The sequence below is a fragment of the Macrobrachium nipponense genome, chromosome 39 (assembly GCF_015104395.2).
Source record: "Macrobrachium nipponense isolate FS-2020 chromosome 39, ASM1510439v2, whole genome shotgun sequence".
NCBI classification, from domain to species: domain Eukaryota; kingdom Metazoa; phylum Arthropoda; class Malacostraca; order Decapoda; family Palaemonidae; genus Macrobrachium; species Macrobrachium nipponense.
The window spans coordinates 4,867,217-4,885,686 of NC_061099.1; the positions used below are offsets into that span (position 1 = coordinate 4,867,217).

General features: G+C 38.9%; 1 long non-coding RNA gene across 1 annotated transcript in view; it reads right to left on the reverse strand.

Annotated features, from left to right (window-relative positions):
- Window positions 1-8,445: 8,445 nt before the first annotated feature.
- Window positions 8,446-18,470, reverse strand: part of LOC135210488 (uncharacterized) — a 29,341-nt gene continuing 19,316 nt past the window's right edge. The window contains exons 2-3 of the long non-coding RNA XR_010313515.1: window positions 15,957-16,182; window positions 8,446-10,227 (exon numbers count right to left, since the gene is read on the reverse strand). This is a non-coding gene — a long non-coding RNA (uncharacterized LOC135210488). The remainder of the gene's footprint in view (window positions 10,228-15,956; window positions 16,183-18,470) is intronic.

Consider the following 18,470-nt stretch of genomic DNA (forward strand, 5'->3'; position numbering starts at 1 on the left):
TGGAGATTCCAATGCTGCCTCCAGTAAGTAGTTATCTGTGACCTGGAGACTCCAATGCTGCCTCCACTAAGTAGTTATCTGTGACCTGGAGACTCCAATGCTGCCTCCAGTAAGTAGTTATCTGTGAACTGGAGACTCCAATGCTGCCTCTATTAAGTAGTTAACTGTGACCTGGAGATTTCAATGCTGCCTCTATTAAGTAGTTATCTGTGACCTGGAGACTTCAATGCTGCCTCTTAGTAAGTAGTTATCTACATCCTGGGAGACTTCAATGCTGCCTCCAGTAAGTAGTTATCTGTGACCAGGAGACTCCAATGCTGCCTCCAGTAAGTAGTTATCTGTGACCTGGAGAATTGAATGCTGCCTCTAGTAAGTAGTTATCTACATCCCTGGAGACTCCAATGCTGCCTATACTAAGTAGTTATCTGTGACCGGGAGAATTCAATGCTGCTGCCTTCCAGTATTTACTTATCTGTGACCTGGAGGACTTCAATGCTGCCTCCAATAAAGTCGTTATCTGTTGGACCTGGAGACTAATTGCTGCCTCTAGTAAAGTAGCTTAAAGCTGGGGGACCTGGAGACCTTTCAATGCTGCCTCCAGTAAGTAGTTATCTGTGACCTTGGGAGGACTTCAATGGCTGCCTCTTAGTAAAGTAGTTATCTACATCCTGGGTTAGACTTTCAATGGCTTGCCTCCAGTTAAGTAGTTATCTGTGACCAGGAGGAACTCCAATGCTGCCTCCCAGTAAGTAGTTAACTCGTTGACCTGGTAGAATTGAATGCTGCCTCAAGTAAAGTAGTATCTACATCCCTGGGAGACTCCAATGCTGCCTATACCTAAGTAGTTTATCTTGGTGAACCTGGAGAATTGTCAACAATGCTGCCCCTTTTTCCTGTAGTTACTGATCTGGACCTGGAACTTCAATGCTGCCGCCAATAATCCGGTTGATCTTTGACCTTGGAGAATTAATGTGCCTCTAAGTAAGTAGTTATCTGTTGACACTGGAGACTCCAAATGCCTGCCTCCAATAAGAGTTTCTGTGACCTGGAGGACTTTCCAATGCCTGGCCCTAGTAAGTAGTTATCTAACATCCCAGGAGACTTCAATGCCTTGGCCTGCACTACGGTAAGGTTATCTGTTGACCTGGAGACTTCAATGCTGCCCCCAAGTAAGTAGTTACGTGGTCCTGGAGACTCCAATGCTGCCCTCCAGTTAAGTAAGTTATCTGTGATTTGGAGACTTTAATGACTGCCTTTAGTAAGTACTTCATCTGTGATGGGACTCCAATGCTGCCTCCTACTAAGTAGTTATCTACCTGGAGGAATCAATGCTGCCCTCCTAGTACCTTATCTGTGACCTGGAGACTTCAATGCTGCCCCCAGTAAGTATTAATCTGTGTCCTGGAGACTCCAATGCTGCCTCCAGTTTAGAAGTAATCTGTGATTTGGAGACTTTAATGCTGCCTCTAGTAAGTACTTATCTGTGATTTGGAGACTTCAATGCTGTCTCCAGTAAGTACTTATCTGTGATTTGGAGACTTCAATGCTGTCTCCAGTAAGTACTTATCTGTGATTTGAAGACTTCAATGCTGTCTCTAGTAAGTAGTTATCTGTGACCTGGAGACTTTGATGCTGTCTCCACTAAGTAGTTATCTGTGACCTGGAGACTTCAATGTTGTCTCCAGTAAGTAGTTATCTGTGATTTGGAGACTTTAATGCTGTCTCCAGTAAGTACTTATCTGTGACCTGGAGATTTCAATGCTGCCTCTTGGTAAGTAGTTATCTACATCCTGGGAGACTTCAATGCTGGCCCTCCAGCGAAGTAGTTATCTCTGACCTGGAGATTTCAATGCTGCCTCTTGGTAAGTAGTTATCTACATCCTGGGAGACTTCAATGCTGCCTCCAGTAAGTAGTTATCTGTGACCAGGAGACTCCAATGCTGCCTCCAGTAAGTAGTTATCTGTGACCTGGAGAATTGAATGCTGCCTCTTAGTAAGTAGTTATCTACATCCCTTGAGACTTCAATGCTGCCTCCATTAAGTAGTTATCTGTGACCTGGAGACTCCAATGATGCCTCCAGTAAGTAGTTATCTGTGACCTGGAGAGACTAATGCTGCCTCTAGTAAGTAGTTATCTACATCCCTGGAGACTCCAATGCTGCCTATACTAAGTAGTTATCTGTGACCTGGAGAATTCAATGCTGCCTCCAGTATGTACTTATCTGTGACCTGGAGACTTCAATGCTGCCTCCAATAAGTCGTTATCTGTGACCTGGAGACTAATGCTGCCTCTAGTAAGTAGTTAGCTGTGACCTGGAGACTTCAATGCTGCCTCCACTAAGTAGTTATCTGTGATCTGGATACTCCAATGCTGCCTCCATTAAGAAGTTATCTGTGACCTGGAAGACTCCAAATGCTGCCTCTAAGTAAGTAGTTATCCTAACATGCCCAGAGACTTCAATTGCTGCCTGCACTTAAGTAGTTATCTGTGACCTGGAGACTTCAATGCTGCTCCCAGTAAGTAAGTTTATCTGTGTCCTGGAGACTCCAATGCTGCCTCCACTAAGTAGTTATCTGTGACATGGAGAGCTTCATGCTGTCTCCAGTAAACAGGTAAGTTATCTGTGAATTTGGAGACTTCAATGCTGGTCTCCAGTTAAGTACTTGAATCTGTGAATTTGAAGACTTCAATGCTGTCTGCCAAGTAATGTAGTTAATCTGTGACCGGGAGACTTTGATGCTGTCTACACTAAGTAGTTTATCTGTGACCTGGAGACTTCAATGCTGTCCTCACTAAAGTAGTTTATCTGTGATTTGAGACTTTAATGCTGCCTCCAGTAAGTACTTTATCTGTGGATTTCGGAGACTTCAATGCTGTCCCTCCAGTAAGTACTTATCTGTGATTTGAGACTTCAAAAATGCTGTCTCAGTAAGTACTTAGCTGTGATTTGGAGACTTCAATGCTGTCTCCAGTAAGTACTTATCTGTGACCTGGAGACTTCAATGCTGCCTCCATTAAGTAGTTATCTGTGACCTGGAGACTCCAATGATGCCTCCAGTAAGTAGTTATCTGTGACCTGGAGAGACAAATGCTGCCTCTAGTAAGTAGTTATCTACATCCCTGGAGACTCCAATGCTGCCTATACTAAGTAGTTATCTGTGACCTGGAGAATTCAATGCTGCCTCCAGTATGTACTTATCTGTGACCTGGAGACTTCAATGCTGCCTCCAATAAGTAGTTATCTGTGACCTGGAGACTAATGCTGCCTCTAGTAAGTAGTTAGCTGTGACCTGGAGACTTCAATGCTGCCTCCAGTAAGTAGTTATCTGTGACCTGGATACTCCAATGCTGCCTCCATTAAGAAGTTATATGTGACCTGGAGACTCCAATGCTGCCTCTAGTAAGTAGTTATCTACATCCCAGGAGACTTCAATGCTGCCTGCACTAAGTAGTTATCTGTGACCTGGAGACTTCAATGCTGCCTCCAGTAAGTAGTTATCTGTGTCCTGGAGACTCCAATGCTGCCTCCACTAAGTAGTTATCTGTGATTTGGAGACTTTAATGCTGCCTCTAGTAAGTACTTATCTGTGATTTGGAGACTTCAATGCTGTCTCCAGTAAGTACTTATCTGTGATTTGGAGACTTCAATGCTGTCTCCAGTAAGTACTTATCTGTGATTTGGAGACTTCAATGCTGTCTCCAGTAAGTACTTATCTGTGATTTGAAGACTTCAATGCTGTCTCCAGTAAGTACTTATCTGTGACCTGGAGACTTTGATGCTGTCTCCACTAAGTAGTTATCTGTGACCTGGAGACTTCAATGCTGTCTCCAGTAAGTAGTTATCTGTGATTTGGAGACTTTAATGCTGCCTCCAGTAAGTACTTATCTGTGATTTGGAGACTTCAATGCTGTCTCCAGTAAGTACTTATCTGTGATTTGGAGACTTCAATGCTGTCTCCAGTAAGTACTTAGCTGTGATTTGGAGACTTCAATGCTGTCTCCAGTAAGTACTTATCTGTGACCTGGAGACTTCAATGCTGCCTCCACTAAGTAGTTATCTGTGACCTGGAGACTCCAATGCTGCCTCCACTAAGTAGTTATCTGTGACCTGGAGACTTCAATGCTGCCTCCAGTAAGTAGTTATCTGTGACCTGGAGACTCCAATGCTGCCTCTAGTAAGTAGTTATCTACATCCCAGGAGACTTCAATGCTGCCTCCACTAAGTAGTTATTTGTGACCTGGAGACTTCAATGCTGCCTCCAGTAAGTAGTTATCTGTGACCTGGAGACTCCAATGCTGCCTCCACTAAGTAGTTACCTACATCCCTTGAGACTTCAATGCTGCCTCCAGTAAGCAGTTATCCATATTCCTGGAGACTTCAATGCTTCTCTCCAGTAAGTAGTTATCTACATTCCTGGAGACTTCAATGCTGCTCTCCAGTAAGTAGTTATTCATATACCTGGAGATTTCAATGCTTCTCTCCAGTAAGTAATTATCTACATTCCTGGCGACTTCAATGCTGCTCGTTCGTAAGTAAGTTAGTTTCCATATTTCCTGGGAGATTTCAATGCTTCTCTCCAGTAAGTAGTTATCCATATTCCTGGAGACTCCAATGCTTCCTCCACTAAGTAGTTATCTCTGACCCAGAGACTTCAATGCTCCTCTCCAGTAAGTAGTTATCCATATTCCTGGAGATTTCAATGCTTCTCTCCAGTAAGTAGTTATCCATATTCCTGGAGACTTCAATTATTCTCTCTAGTAAGTAGTTATCTACATCCCTGAAGACTCCAGTTCTGCCTCCAGTAAGTAGTTATCCATATTCCTGGAGACTTCAATGCTTTTCTCCAGTAAGTAGTTGATCTATATGCTTGGAGACTTTAATGCTGCCTTCATAAAGTAGTTATCTGTGTTTGTGGCAATTTTAATGCTGCCTCCAGCAAGTATTGATCTATATTCCTGGAGATTTCAATGCTGCCTCCAGTAAGTAGTTATTTACATCCCTGGAGACTTCATTGCTGCTTCCACTAAGTAGTTATGTGTTCCAGGAGACTTCAATGCTGTCTCCAGTAAGTAGTTATCTGTGTATGTGGAGACTTCAATGTTGTCTCCAGTAAGTAGTTATCTAAATTCCTGGAGACTTCAGTGCTTCTCTCAGTAAGTAGTTATCTACATTCATGGAGACTTCAATGCTTCTTTCCAGTAATTAGTTATCCATATTCATGGAGCCTTCAATGCTGCCTCCTGTAAATAGTTATCCATATCCTTAGAGACTTCAATGCTTCTCTCCAGTAAGTAGTTATCCATATCCCTGGAGACTTCAATACTTCTCTCCTGTAAATAGTTATCCATATTCCTGGAGACTTCAATGCTTCCTCCACTAAATAGTTATCCATATTCCTGGAGACTTCAATGGTACCTCCAGTAAGCAGTTAACCATACTCCTTGAGACTTCAATGCTTCTCTCCAGTAAGTAGTGATCTATATTCCTCGAGACTTGAATGCTTCTTTCCAGTAAGTAGATATCTATATTCAAGGAGATTTCAATGTTGCCTCAAGTAAGTAGTAATCTATATTCATGGAGACTTCAATGTTACTCTCCAGTAAGTGGTTATCCATATTCCTGTATATCTTCCTCTTTCCATTGATGCATTATTCGTAAACTGGGCCACCTCAAAGTTTACCCAGCTTGATTAGCTGCATATTGATATATTTACCTGTCTAATAAGGGTTAAGTAGTTGTCCAAATTTCTGGAGACTTCAATGCTGCTTGCTCTTCAGTAAATAGTTATCTATATACCTGGAGACTTCAATGCAGAACAGTGTTTAGTCTCTATTAAAACACATCAAATATATTGCGGCTTCAGATTAATCATCAAGAACATAGAACCCTCGACTAAGTTAATGAGTCATTCAATGAATGTCCTACTCAAGATATAGGCCTAGGCCAAGGTCAGAAGAATCTGCCCTTTTAGTATCGAGACCAATGACATACATTATATAAATTGTGGCCTTAGCCTAAATTTTCAAGGGCTGAAGACAAAGAGACTGTCAGTGTCAGTCATGGTATTCCGATGTCAGACATAGGCCTAGGCTAAGGTCAGAAGAATCCAGCCTCGTGGTCCCTACACTACCTTCAGTGCAATGTGTGTATATAAAACGTCTTTCACTTCTCATATGTAGGTTTGGTTGGCGATGACCTGCTTAAGATGTTCATGATTGACAGGAAAAGCACCAAAAGGAGGAACAAAAAATTTGTGCATCCTGTTTGATTTACTTTCAGAAACACTTTCATCTCATAATTATATCCTGAGCTGTCAGAAAGCTTTATCTGCATCTTATAAACATATTTAATAGGTTGTAACGGATTTCATTGCTTCGAAAGGAAAATTAAGCTTGGTGAAATGCCAGTCAAATCAAATTTACTCCGAAAATTAAATAACAGGTTAATCATTTGTAGAAGCCTTTTGGCTTCTACAAGGGGAACACTAAATTCTGTTAGACTTAAGTACTGCTGCTTTCTAATCATGAGGAGAATGAATGAATGAGGTGCTATGACCAAACCAAAACCCCCTCCCAAAAAAATCAAGAACAAGAAACAAGATATTATTAGATCAAGGGTTGACCTTTAAGCAAAGGCAAACAGAACTAAATAGACTGCAGTTCCAGAGCTTTGTAAAAGAGGGGAAAGAATGGTCATGTGACCGTTGAAATATTAGGATTACTGATTTTTCCACACCACATCTCGTGAGGAGTGACCTGGGAGGTTGCAGGGCTACCTGAGGATGGAGGGAGGGTAAGACTGGAGGATAGGTAAGGGAGGGGGGGGGGGGAGGTTGGAGAATCAGTAAATGGGGGGTGGGGGAGCAGTTGGTTAAATGGACTCTCATTTAATTTGATCCTAACTATAAGGAAAGCAAAAATCGACACTGATGCTCTAATCAGGGAAGGGTCAGGATAATACAAAGCTGCAATTACTTAATGGACAAGGACGCACAAATAGCAAAATGTATCTTGAATTCATTGAACTGACAAATCCACGGGATCATAAATAGTCGACAAATTCGAGACTGAAGCGACAAGAAATCCAGTCACGAATCCCATGAGACGAAAGGCTGAAATGAAAACTCATATCGACTGCAAACTATTCCACTCTTGGGTTTGTATATGAGGACCATCAGGGTGGTTAAGGTGTGTTGTTACTCGGATGACTCTAGTTAAATACCGGCCAGAGAAATTTCCATCTATGCTCCTCTGGTGAGAAGTGGCTCAAATAAAAAAAACAAGTATGAGTGACAACACACTGGATACATTAGTTCCTTTATACATCTGGGGTCTATAATTTTTCCCCAAAGCCTTCCGTATCGTAACCTGTCAATGGCTATCATAATTGCCTTTATGAAATTGTTTATAGGTCTTGGTATTTGTGGTTTGTAATTTCATTACTTTATAGATGGATTGTGTAAATCCAAAGCGTATTTCCATTCAAATAAAGTTCTGAAATTGACACTTAATAATGATCTACCATGAACAAAAGTGGTATCCCAGCAAGCGCCTGCACAGCCACACCTGAATGGAGCAAAGGTTGGCGATTATTGTTAATAAGGAATGAATATGATTTTTACCATTACTATTTCTATTGCTCTGTTACTATACTATTTTTCTATTTGTTTAACATCGACTCAGTTCACTGGTAATGTGAACTACTATTCGTATATTATTAACATAGATTAAAGTAGTGATTAGAAAATATGAACATTGGCATCCAATAGCTCGACCATTCACATCCGTCGTTACAAGACGAACAGGCTTCATTGCTGTTTTACCAGACCATTATCATGAAACAGAAGGGGGCGGGGTAAAGGAACAATTTGAGGCAACTGTACCATCCGCCAATATGAATCCATGGTCAAGAGAATGATTTCTAAAAAGCTTAACTAGATGTAGAGCATCCGCAAACACGTATAATATTTGCTGTTGTCCGTTGGATTAATAAAGGACCTTCCTCGTGGTAGCCTAAGGCGAGGTTGAGTTGACGTCACTCTCTCGACCTAGCAGAAGCTTATTTTGGGTCAGCGCAGACAAGACCTCCTATACTCTTTGGACCTTGAGTTGATCAATATTAACAAAATAGTAAATGAAAGAACAAAGCTTTTCACAATAAAACTTAGCACAAATGATTAACAAAATCATCCGTCATTGAGGTGATACACAGCTAACTAGATGTAGAGGGAGGTAGCGTTAATATTTTTTTGGAATAATGAATGAATGATTTTAAGTTATCGTGCGTCGTGGTATTGTTGAGGAGGGAAGAAGACAGTAAAATCTTTGATATAATATGTACGTAAAAGCAGTACCAATTCACATAAAAATATTTTACAAATTTAACAATGATAAAATATGAAAACAAATGCAACACTTAAAAAAAAGCTTGCTCGAGTCCCAACTTCTTTCACTTACTCTCGATCTCCCCAAATCACTTTTATTTTTGTTACGATAAAATACCAATCTAGTGATAATTGCTTTTTACGATATTTTTACTCCTGTAACTGTAACTCAGCTCTGTAATAAACATACTGGCGCCGCTTTCAGCTTCTGCATGCCTTAGATAGTTTGTTTTAACGGCTTCCTTGAGAAAAGTTTTTATTTTTTCTTTTTCTTGCATTCTTGACTTATTACTTATTTGTTTGTAAAATCCTCATGTTTGTTTTAGAAGTCTGCCGTTTGCCAACGGTAAGTTGATGTATTGTGGCATAATTAATCTATTTCGTGCACTTAAGAACCAAGTGTAAACAGCTGATTACTCTCTGCCTCTCAGACACAATCGGACACACACACTATCGATTCTTTTAATTATCTTTGTACCTAATGTGAATAAAATGTATTTTGTTATCAACCTTTGCATACTGCAATCAATTCGGTTTGCTCAAAAGGGTTCCCGTCTCTCCTCCCTCCATCCCCCTGCCGCCGGTGCCCATTTTACCAAACAGTTCGTAAATCGTACCCAGAAAAAATAAAATTTAGAAAATTTTACTTCATATAACGTAATGTTTCATTACACTCTTGATTTGACTTTTGAACACATTAATAGAAAAAATCTGAAAGGGGGGACTTTTTGGGTTAGCCGGAACGAATTATCCTGATTCCCTTTATTTCTTATAGGGATATTTGTTTCATATTTCGAACAATCGAACAAATCATACTTCGAACAGCCTTCGAAATACGAGGTACTACTGTAGTTTGTGAAAAGGAACACGGTCAACGGGGTAGTTTGGTAATTACTTGTTACCTAGAGTTTTAGAAAAGGAACAATTCTTAGTTATGCCTAGTTTTTGAAGTTTAACTTATATTGGAAAATTCAATATTCACGTATGGTAGTAGATTTTAACCTCTTCAAGGTTTCTCTTATAGTTTCAATTTCTAGATTTTGAACATTATTCACTATTCTTGTTCCTACACAAACCATATATCTTCTTCAAACGAAGAATTTGCTTATACCTAACTAAGGCCTCAGGTTTGTAGATATTTCTATCTTGTTGAAAAAGTAAAAAATAAAAAAATAAAAGAGGCCTTGTTAAAAAAGTTAATGAAAAATGTTTTATATCATATGATTCTGAATTTTTTTTTATTCAGATTACATCCCAGTGCTAGGGTGCTGGAGGTACAAGTCTTCAAGTTTTGTGGGGAAAGGTGATTATTGTTGCAAGTAAAGCCAGTAACCAGGGCTGCTGAACTAAATTTCTGCCAGCAGATTAAAAAGAAAAGTTGCTGTATTTCACTTAATACAGAATGTACGTAAGAGGAACTAAATGGTATGGTGGTAGCACAGTATAAACCAAAAAGATATAAAACTGCAAATATTGTTTGCCTTATTTCGCTTACTACAGAATCTATGTAGGAGGAACTGCAAATGGTATAATTGTAGTAGCACAGAATAAACAGGTGGACAAACAGTTAACCACCATTTTATGAATTATTGCAGGTAATAAATTTCACTGTACAACCCCTGATCATCCTAGTATGTCCAACTACGGTCACTTCGTAATTCCTAATTTTCTCCTTCAAAAGTTTCTGGAGACAAGACTTATCATCTTGTTAGACCACCACTAGATGAACTAATTGACAAATTGCTTATCGTTTTAACTAGGAAATCCAAGGATTGGAAACCCCCTTTTTAAATTCATCACTCTCTTTCCAATGGAGACTCGGGATCAACATGTAGACGAGATCTGAAAATATAAAGAAGTTACCAACATACAATTTAAAAACACTTTTCTAGACTTTCACAGAGCAGTATCAAATTGAGACAACCACATAAGTTACCAACATGAATTTTAAAAATATCTTTTTCCAGAATTGCAATTTAAAGTTATTATGATATTCTGAAAAAATATCGGAATAAAACTTTCTAGAATTTCAGAGAAAGATTAATTAAGATAACTGCACATTTTCAGTTGAAGACCTGATAGAACACAGTTATAAAACTAAATTGTCTTGTACATCTAGATTATCAAAAATACTTACCAAAAACCCAGTGAAATAGCAGTGTCCTAAATTCCCTAAAAAGTTACATACAAAGGAAAGTTTGTAAGATTTCAGGAGCCAAAACCAAAACCATTTTGTATATATAGGCCTACTGTCAATCTGGTTAAGAAGCAAAGGTCTCGATCCGACAAAAGAAAATCTCCAACTAATTCGTTAATTTATTAAATAGTTGTTAGAATTTCACACCCAGCTTCTCAATCCACTTACTTTTCCAGTACTGGACCTTCAACCTTCACACCAGTTATGCAGAAAACTGGATTATGTCAATCATCAGCCTAGACTACAACTACCTGTTCAGTAACGCACTGAGGACACCCGTTGCTGAATAACCACTGGTTCCATGCAACCTAAAAACACCATACATACAAACAAACAAACAAGCATTGAGGACAATGCTGATTACTTTCACCGGAAATCTGAAAAAGTAAAATGAAAATAATTCTCTTGAGGCATGAAGACCTAATTAACAGTTGAGAGGTTACATTAAAGATAGGCAACGTTATAAAACTTTCAAGGGGAAATATCTAATCGAAAACATTAAACTATTATGGTATATTTTTGAAGTCAAAACATTCCCACAGTTTCGTACGTCCTTCTGTGGCAGGCATATCTACTTTATTTCATTTTCTCTTTGTAAACTTCCCATCCAAAAAGTACACAGACTAACTGCATACATACTCTTGCCAAGTTTTCCTCAAATGACTTCTGTAAAACCGTTTTTCGACATAGAACTTCCTGTGACGTAAGCAGCTCTTCTTTATCCGGTAGCTCAAGATTATAATAAACATTATGGCACCTATTACGTGATGCGGCATCTTTTAAAATGCTTAACTTTCTACGGAATTTACGAAATTAAAACTTTACCATAAAATGTGAAAATTCAATCATTCATAGGACCTCCATGAACTAACACCACCACATTCTGTCCGGAGCGAACTCCTCAAGATCTCCCCAACACTCATCATCTGCGTCTCACCTCATTGTCCTCGGCCACACATCCTTTGGCCTACCTCTACTACGAAGGGCAACCCACCCTGGTGTATCTCGTACTATTCCCTGTCTTTATACCACTCATCGTGAGAACCTAACATGCTCATCGACCGGCTGCACCCCCATTATTTTGCTAATTCTGTCATTTGATATTTATCCCTCCAATTCCTGATATTTATGTGCGCCTTATTTTCAAGTGCTAAGAAATTGTGAAGTCACTCATGTACATGAATCATACCCATAAATCAAGATACTCCTAACCATTACCTTATAGATTTTTATTTTTGTATGCACAAATATTGCTATTCCAAATATTTTTAAGCAATACCATTGCATCTAAGTACCGAAATATTTAAATTTACCACTTGCTTCACAACTTTCCCTTAATTTAGACAATCCTTTGAATACTCACATTCATGGTTTCAAGTTTTTCCCCCATTAATAAACCAAACCAACCTTTCGACCTACACTGACTAGACATTCCAGTACACAATGCATCTTTTCTGGTCCCTTGCAGATCAAAACTATATCCTCAGCATAAAGTCAGGAACTTTTCTATTTTCTCCCCAGAGTATATACGTACCTGCATCAGTTTCTCTTTTAACCCTTCACGCAACACGATCTATGACCAATACAAATACCAGAGGATAGAGAAAGCCATCCTGAATCCCACCAGACTTAACTTCAAAGTGGATCACTCGAAACACCCATCAGCCGTCACTTGACAAAATGTGCCCTCGTTGCATGATCATAATAACCCTCTCAAACTTTTCCAGTATTCCATAATGTCTTTATGATCTCTTTCCTCATAGTGCGTCCCTAAATACCACCAAAGGCCTTTTCGAAATCAACAAAAAGCCTTAAGAGTTCCCATTTCATTAGCTTGCTGCATTAAATGCATAACTACTTAGATCTGATCACTGCAACATCGCCCCTTTCTAAAACTGGCCTACTCACCCTTCAGAATACCATCAACAATGCCACAAACCTATTCAACAATGCTCTATGGAAAATGTTCAAGGCTACAGCGGACCAAGTGACTATCCCTCCTCCAATTACCACCCCTCATATCTACAATTGAAAATAAAACTTCAAATTCAAATGACCTATAATGAAAAGTTTTTATGGAACCAAATACTTCATCCAAAATTTAAATGAGAAATTTCCGAATATCGAGCCTTAATTCCATTGTCTGTTTAATCGAGTCTCTATTACAGAACTTGGTCTACCGGATATAAAACACTTATTTTACACTTCTTAGAATTTAGGACAAAAATATAATGTAACGTTTGGCATCAGGGGGAACACCCCTTCCCCTAATTATGTTTCTGCGAAAACTTCAGCGGCATCACTGAATTGAGAGACACTCTCCCAGGACCACTAAAGAGATTTCTCGACCTCAGATTTTATTTATATAGATTTTTGGCATTATGCCAAGCACTGGTCAACTAAGGCCATTCAGCACTCAAACGGAAATTGAGAGTAAATTGTTTTAAAGGTGTAACAGAGAAAGCCTCGCAGTTGCAATATGAAAATTGTTAAGAGAGGGTGCACAGTAAGATGGAATTAAGAGTATGACCTGAGGTACAGTAAAAGGAATTAGAGTAGTTGCAGCTAGGCGCTGAAGGCTCACTGCAAAGAACCCTAAATAATGCCTACAGTGCATTGAATGAGGTGATGCAGCCGATTGGACTTAGTCGGAAATGTCTGCTTAAACAAATAATAAACTGAATGAGTTGCACTGACAGCACTACCCCTCTACGGGGTCGACCTCATTTATGTAATTTACAGATCACCTCTTATCCTGTCACCGAAAGGGGGCCTCTTTCCCGTGGCACAAATCTCTAGACAATATATTGAATGAGATGACCTACGGGAGAGAGAGATTGCTGGTGCTTCAAGTGACAGTAAGGGACTCTTATCAAGATCCTAATCAAGTGTGCGTACCCATGTAGATTCTATGCATTGTCTGGTATATTCCATGTATTTGGCCTTTAGCTGAAATATATAATAATTATTATAATCTAATATCATCATCAATGCAAGAAAATGAAAATATACTCGTGGTTTATCTAAATCTATGTCAATGACAGACCTTAGGTCATAGTTATTCTACTTGAAATTTCTAGCATGTTTTTTTTTCTGTTCTTTACACTTCTAAAATATTTGCACCAATTGTGGGGCCAGGAGACCCGAATTCTCAAGCTCAGATTATTAAAACAGATTTCAACCATGGATCACGATTTAATGGTTGAAAGAAGATTTACAGGACCAGTATAGCTGTTACGTTACCTTAAAACTATTTTGCAATTCTTGCAGCCAGTTAGTGGCCATGATGTAAGTTCCGCGATCGGGAAAACTGGGTCTAATTAGCGCTTGAACGGGTGATCAAAGTAGACAGATTACACTGCTAAACGCAAGCAATCGATTGTTTGAGCACTGGGCACATGACCTCACACGTGATAATAGCGCCTCAGCGGCGTAGTTGGTATGGTATTAGCGTTCCACCTCGGTGGTCGCGGGTTCGATTCTCGGCCATTCCGTTGAGGAGTGATGTGTATTTCTGGTGATAGAAGTTCACTCTCGACGTGGTTCGGAAGTCACGTAAAGCCGTTGGTCCCGTTGCTGAATAACCACTGGTTCCATGCAACGTAAAAGCACCATACAAACAATCACACGTGATAATGAGAGAGAGTTATCCAAAGATAGTGATTGACGTAAGTCAGTTACCGATGTATATACTTAAAAACGAGTGCATCAAGACTTCTCGAGTCCACGAAAGCAAATCTATTTAACTTACACTTAGTAATAGTAAGAGTGGCTAAGCTGACATACCTCGTGAAGAAACCTTTCTTAGAGAGAAAAAAATAAAAAATAAAAGCCGTAGATCCCCTTTGCCACAGAACACATACCTGGCGACCCTCACCTTGCCCCAACAGCGCTTAAATTGGAATATGCACTGCGTGAGAGACGGAGCGTTTTATTCATCGGCATCTATGGGGGACGGGTGACATATCCCCATTTTCAATGGAGGGCCAGGCATATAAATTGTCCCCGCCGCTTTTTGCCTCCAAGTTTTATACAGATGATGAAAATGAGGCTAGTAATATTATTACATATGCACAGCACAAAAAAGTATAAAAATATTAAATTATGTAATCTTTCATTCAAATGTTGACTGACGTAGCTCGACGTATCCCATTGTTTATACTAAACGAAGCCGGCAAACGCCAATGCTTTAAGCAGCTGCCTGTGAGTATTAGTTTTTCTGCATCCAAGCCTTAGACATTTTTCTACAATTATATTATATGTTTTAAAGTTACTAGCAAAATGGTAGACCTGAAAATGGAGTGGCCCAGTTTGGAAGCTACACTATCGCTAGGGTTTAGGCCATAGCGGTACACTGTTGGGCAAGCTTCTCCCAACATATAAAACATTCACCATAATTTCGGTCAGGAACCACCTTGCTCAATTTATCAAGTGCCAGGAACACGGGCAAATATTTTCGGTGATTTTTAATAAACCTATATTGTTTGGCTGTATCCTGAGGTAAGGATTTTATCAACTGCAAAAATGCTTTAAACCTCGAGGGGTCCCACAAATGAATTGCCTCCATGCAGCTCTACCCTCTATCGGTATACTTTCCCTTCTCTTCCACCTATGTTAGTAGTAAGTTTGCAAAATTTTCATTTTATGCATTCAACAATTAATTCACTCAGTATTTTCCCCTTTACTTTTTCTTGCGTTTACACTAGTCCTATCGCAAGCAATACATTCTTATGTACTAACTTTTGCTACCATCCCTAACCTTAGATCTCAAAACCCACATTGGAGTAATAGGCTTTTATTGTTGCAGTGCACATTTTAGATTCTTAATGGAGTCCTATAAATCCTTCATTTAACATAATGCACTATAACCATTACTTTTACTGTAAAAGTTTGTATTGTTAAATACTGATCATAGTCTACAAAGTTAAGTGGAACTGTTTATTGAGGATGAAACAGAAGGCTTGTACCGTATTTTAGCCAATCTTTTAGACTTATAAACTTTACTAATAAAGAAAGTAACTCGTCCTCTTCCTTTATATCACCCATATACTGATATTTGCCATAGGGCATTAAATATGGCTTCGCTCGCCAATATGAACCTAACAATTTTCAGTAATCTCACCCTTCTACTTCTTAGATTTGAACCCTTTTGCACAATTGGCATTTTGCTCTGGCAAGCCATCTTGGCTGAACATTTTAAGAAGCCTTCCACTCGGATATCGCTGGGTCCAATCAGTGGTCTCCATCTTTTCTCTTGTCAGTTTGTAGTAAAAACAAATAGCACTCTAAAACCACGAAATATTAAGTAAGTGAAGGCCAATACATAAAACCGACACCATTGACCTTAACAAAAACTCTTATTAACCTGGCTTACCTTCAATTGAGCTTCAATAACGGAACAACCGAATGAGACGTTCCTCTGACTCCCAAGTCTAGAACTACTCCGGAGTTTTCAGACTGAACTTCTGTGACGTAAGGAAGAGCTCCTGGGCCAATCAGAGGCCTCAACACACTACATTACTGTTGCCTTCTCTGTTCTCTCATTGGCTACCGAAGTCGACACAAAGGGCGCCCATTTTGCTGTCTGCTTCCAGTAGGGTCTGGGGGTAAAAACAATATTGTTACATGTTAAACAACTCTTTGGGTGGTTCAGTTAATATGGAATTAAGTACGTAATAGATTCTGATAATTGGTCATACAATAGGCCTTAGTGATAATATACCCTTGCATAGCATATATCTTTTTTTATATCAATTTCCTGTAAATATGTGACTTTTAGTCAAGCACAAACGATGTCATATCCCCAAAAAAACAATGCAGTTCAGTGTTGTGTCGGTAGACCCATTTAGTTCTGCTGGATACCCCTCTCATTTTCCTACATTGTAGGTACTATTAAATTAAAAATTAAAATCCGCGCAGTATCTCTCTCTCTCTCTCTCTCTCATATATATATATATATATATATATATATATATATAATATATATACCACCCTTTTATTAAAAGTAAACAAATTGGAAACCCTTACCTGTTGTCAATGGTGCCCTCTGTCTGCAAACATGTCATTAGGCTATTAAGATCACGTAAGTATAAAAATATGCTATTTATTATCCAAAGCAGATGAATTTAGAATAGAACAAAATGATTAACAAGTCATAGTGACTAAAACCCAAATCTGCCCATAAAGAAAACTAATAAGTTATCACTCTACCCTCCTGACTAAGAATTCACTCCCAGACCCAGAATGTCAATAGGTTCATTATATTAGTCAGGTTAGAGAATCCCGGTTCTAATACCATGGAATAGAACCCATATGTAATAAAGATATCAATGGATAAAAGATACACTTCACACATCCCTCTTTTCAAAGTAATTAAGTAAAAGAATGTATTTCACACTTCTCTCTCTTTTCAAAGGTAACGGTTTTCTAAGTCTTACAAAATATGTGCCATACCTTTACGATGGCGGTTTTCTCTCCTGACACCTGGCGTGTACCAACTGACCTCTTTCTTCTCACCAAAAGGAATGTGACTTTTGCAAGTGCCCTGGTCGATTAGACCTGTAACATCCATACAAACGAATGTACATGCTTGACGACAAGACGAGCGGTCTCTTGGTTAAAATGCTTACGTACCAAATTCCTTCACTCAAGTAAGCTGCCCCTACAGCTCAGCCTGTCTCCAGGCAAGACATGATATGTGATTCACTAACATTACACACTTGTAAGATATATATATATATATATATATATATATATATATATATATATATATATATTTATTTATTTATTTATTTATGCAAAGTAATAAGCTAAGTAATTGTTATAAAGCTTATTAATGTACGAAAAAATTCGATTACTAGAAACCACCGTACAGTTTATCAAACAAAATAACTTGTTTACTTTTTCAAAAATCTCTTTATATAAAGTATGAATTTAAAATAACTTATGGGCTTATCAATTATAGTACCAATACCAACAAATTTAACTGGAAGCAGACGAACTGCAAAAGGGGAAACAGGACTAAAAGGAAATCACAATATAATTCACAAATGGAAAAATTTAACCTTTTTTCTTCATTTTTTAGTAAATCCTTATCCTTTGACTTAATTCATCTTTCCCAGAAGCCTGAGTCAAATACCTTTAATTTCTGTAAGGAACAACTCCAGAGAAGTGTTCATTTTCAGCAATGAGAGAGGGAGATTTGTTCTATCCACGCTCCAGACCTTGATTCTACCTTTCTCTCCACCTATCTTGATATAGAAAACGGTAACGTTGAAGGGTAGACCTAGGTAATTTCGCCCGCTGTTTCCAAACTCCCTTCAGGATTACTATTTTAGGGGGACTTCCCTTTTCTAGAATCGTTTACTCAGCTGTTGGTCACGTAAACGACAAGTCAAATAATAAACTATCATAGATTTGACTATGGATGCCATTTTGTCAAAATAAACCTGGATTAAATATGGTTTAGTTCACGTTATTTTGCCACTCTTTCTGTTGGTTTACAGATACAAACCGACATTACCACCTCCCTGACATCCTCTGCCAATGGTGGAGGGTTAGAAGCCTGTGCCAGCATGAAAACCGGGAGGATATACCACAGACCTGTGATCCTCAGACCACACCAATTAAATCCTCTTAATTTCCTTCTTCTTGAAACATATCTTCCCCACTGAGGAGGTTAGCTTAAGTTAGGTTAAGCAATAAGAGCTCAAATACAGTACGGCCACACAGAGTATCAGCCATAGAGAAACTGGCACTATGCATTCAGTGTGTATGACCAGCTACTCAAAACCCTCACACAAAACTGGAAGATCAAATCAAAATTGGACTGTATGAGGCATGTAAAGTAAAACCTCAAGACTGTAAAAACAAACTTTCTTTGTGCAAC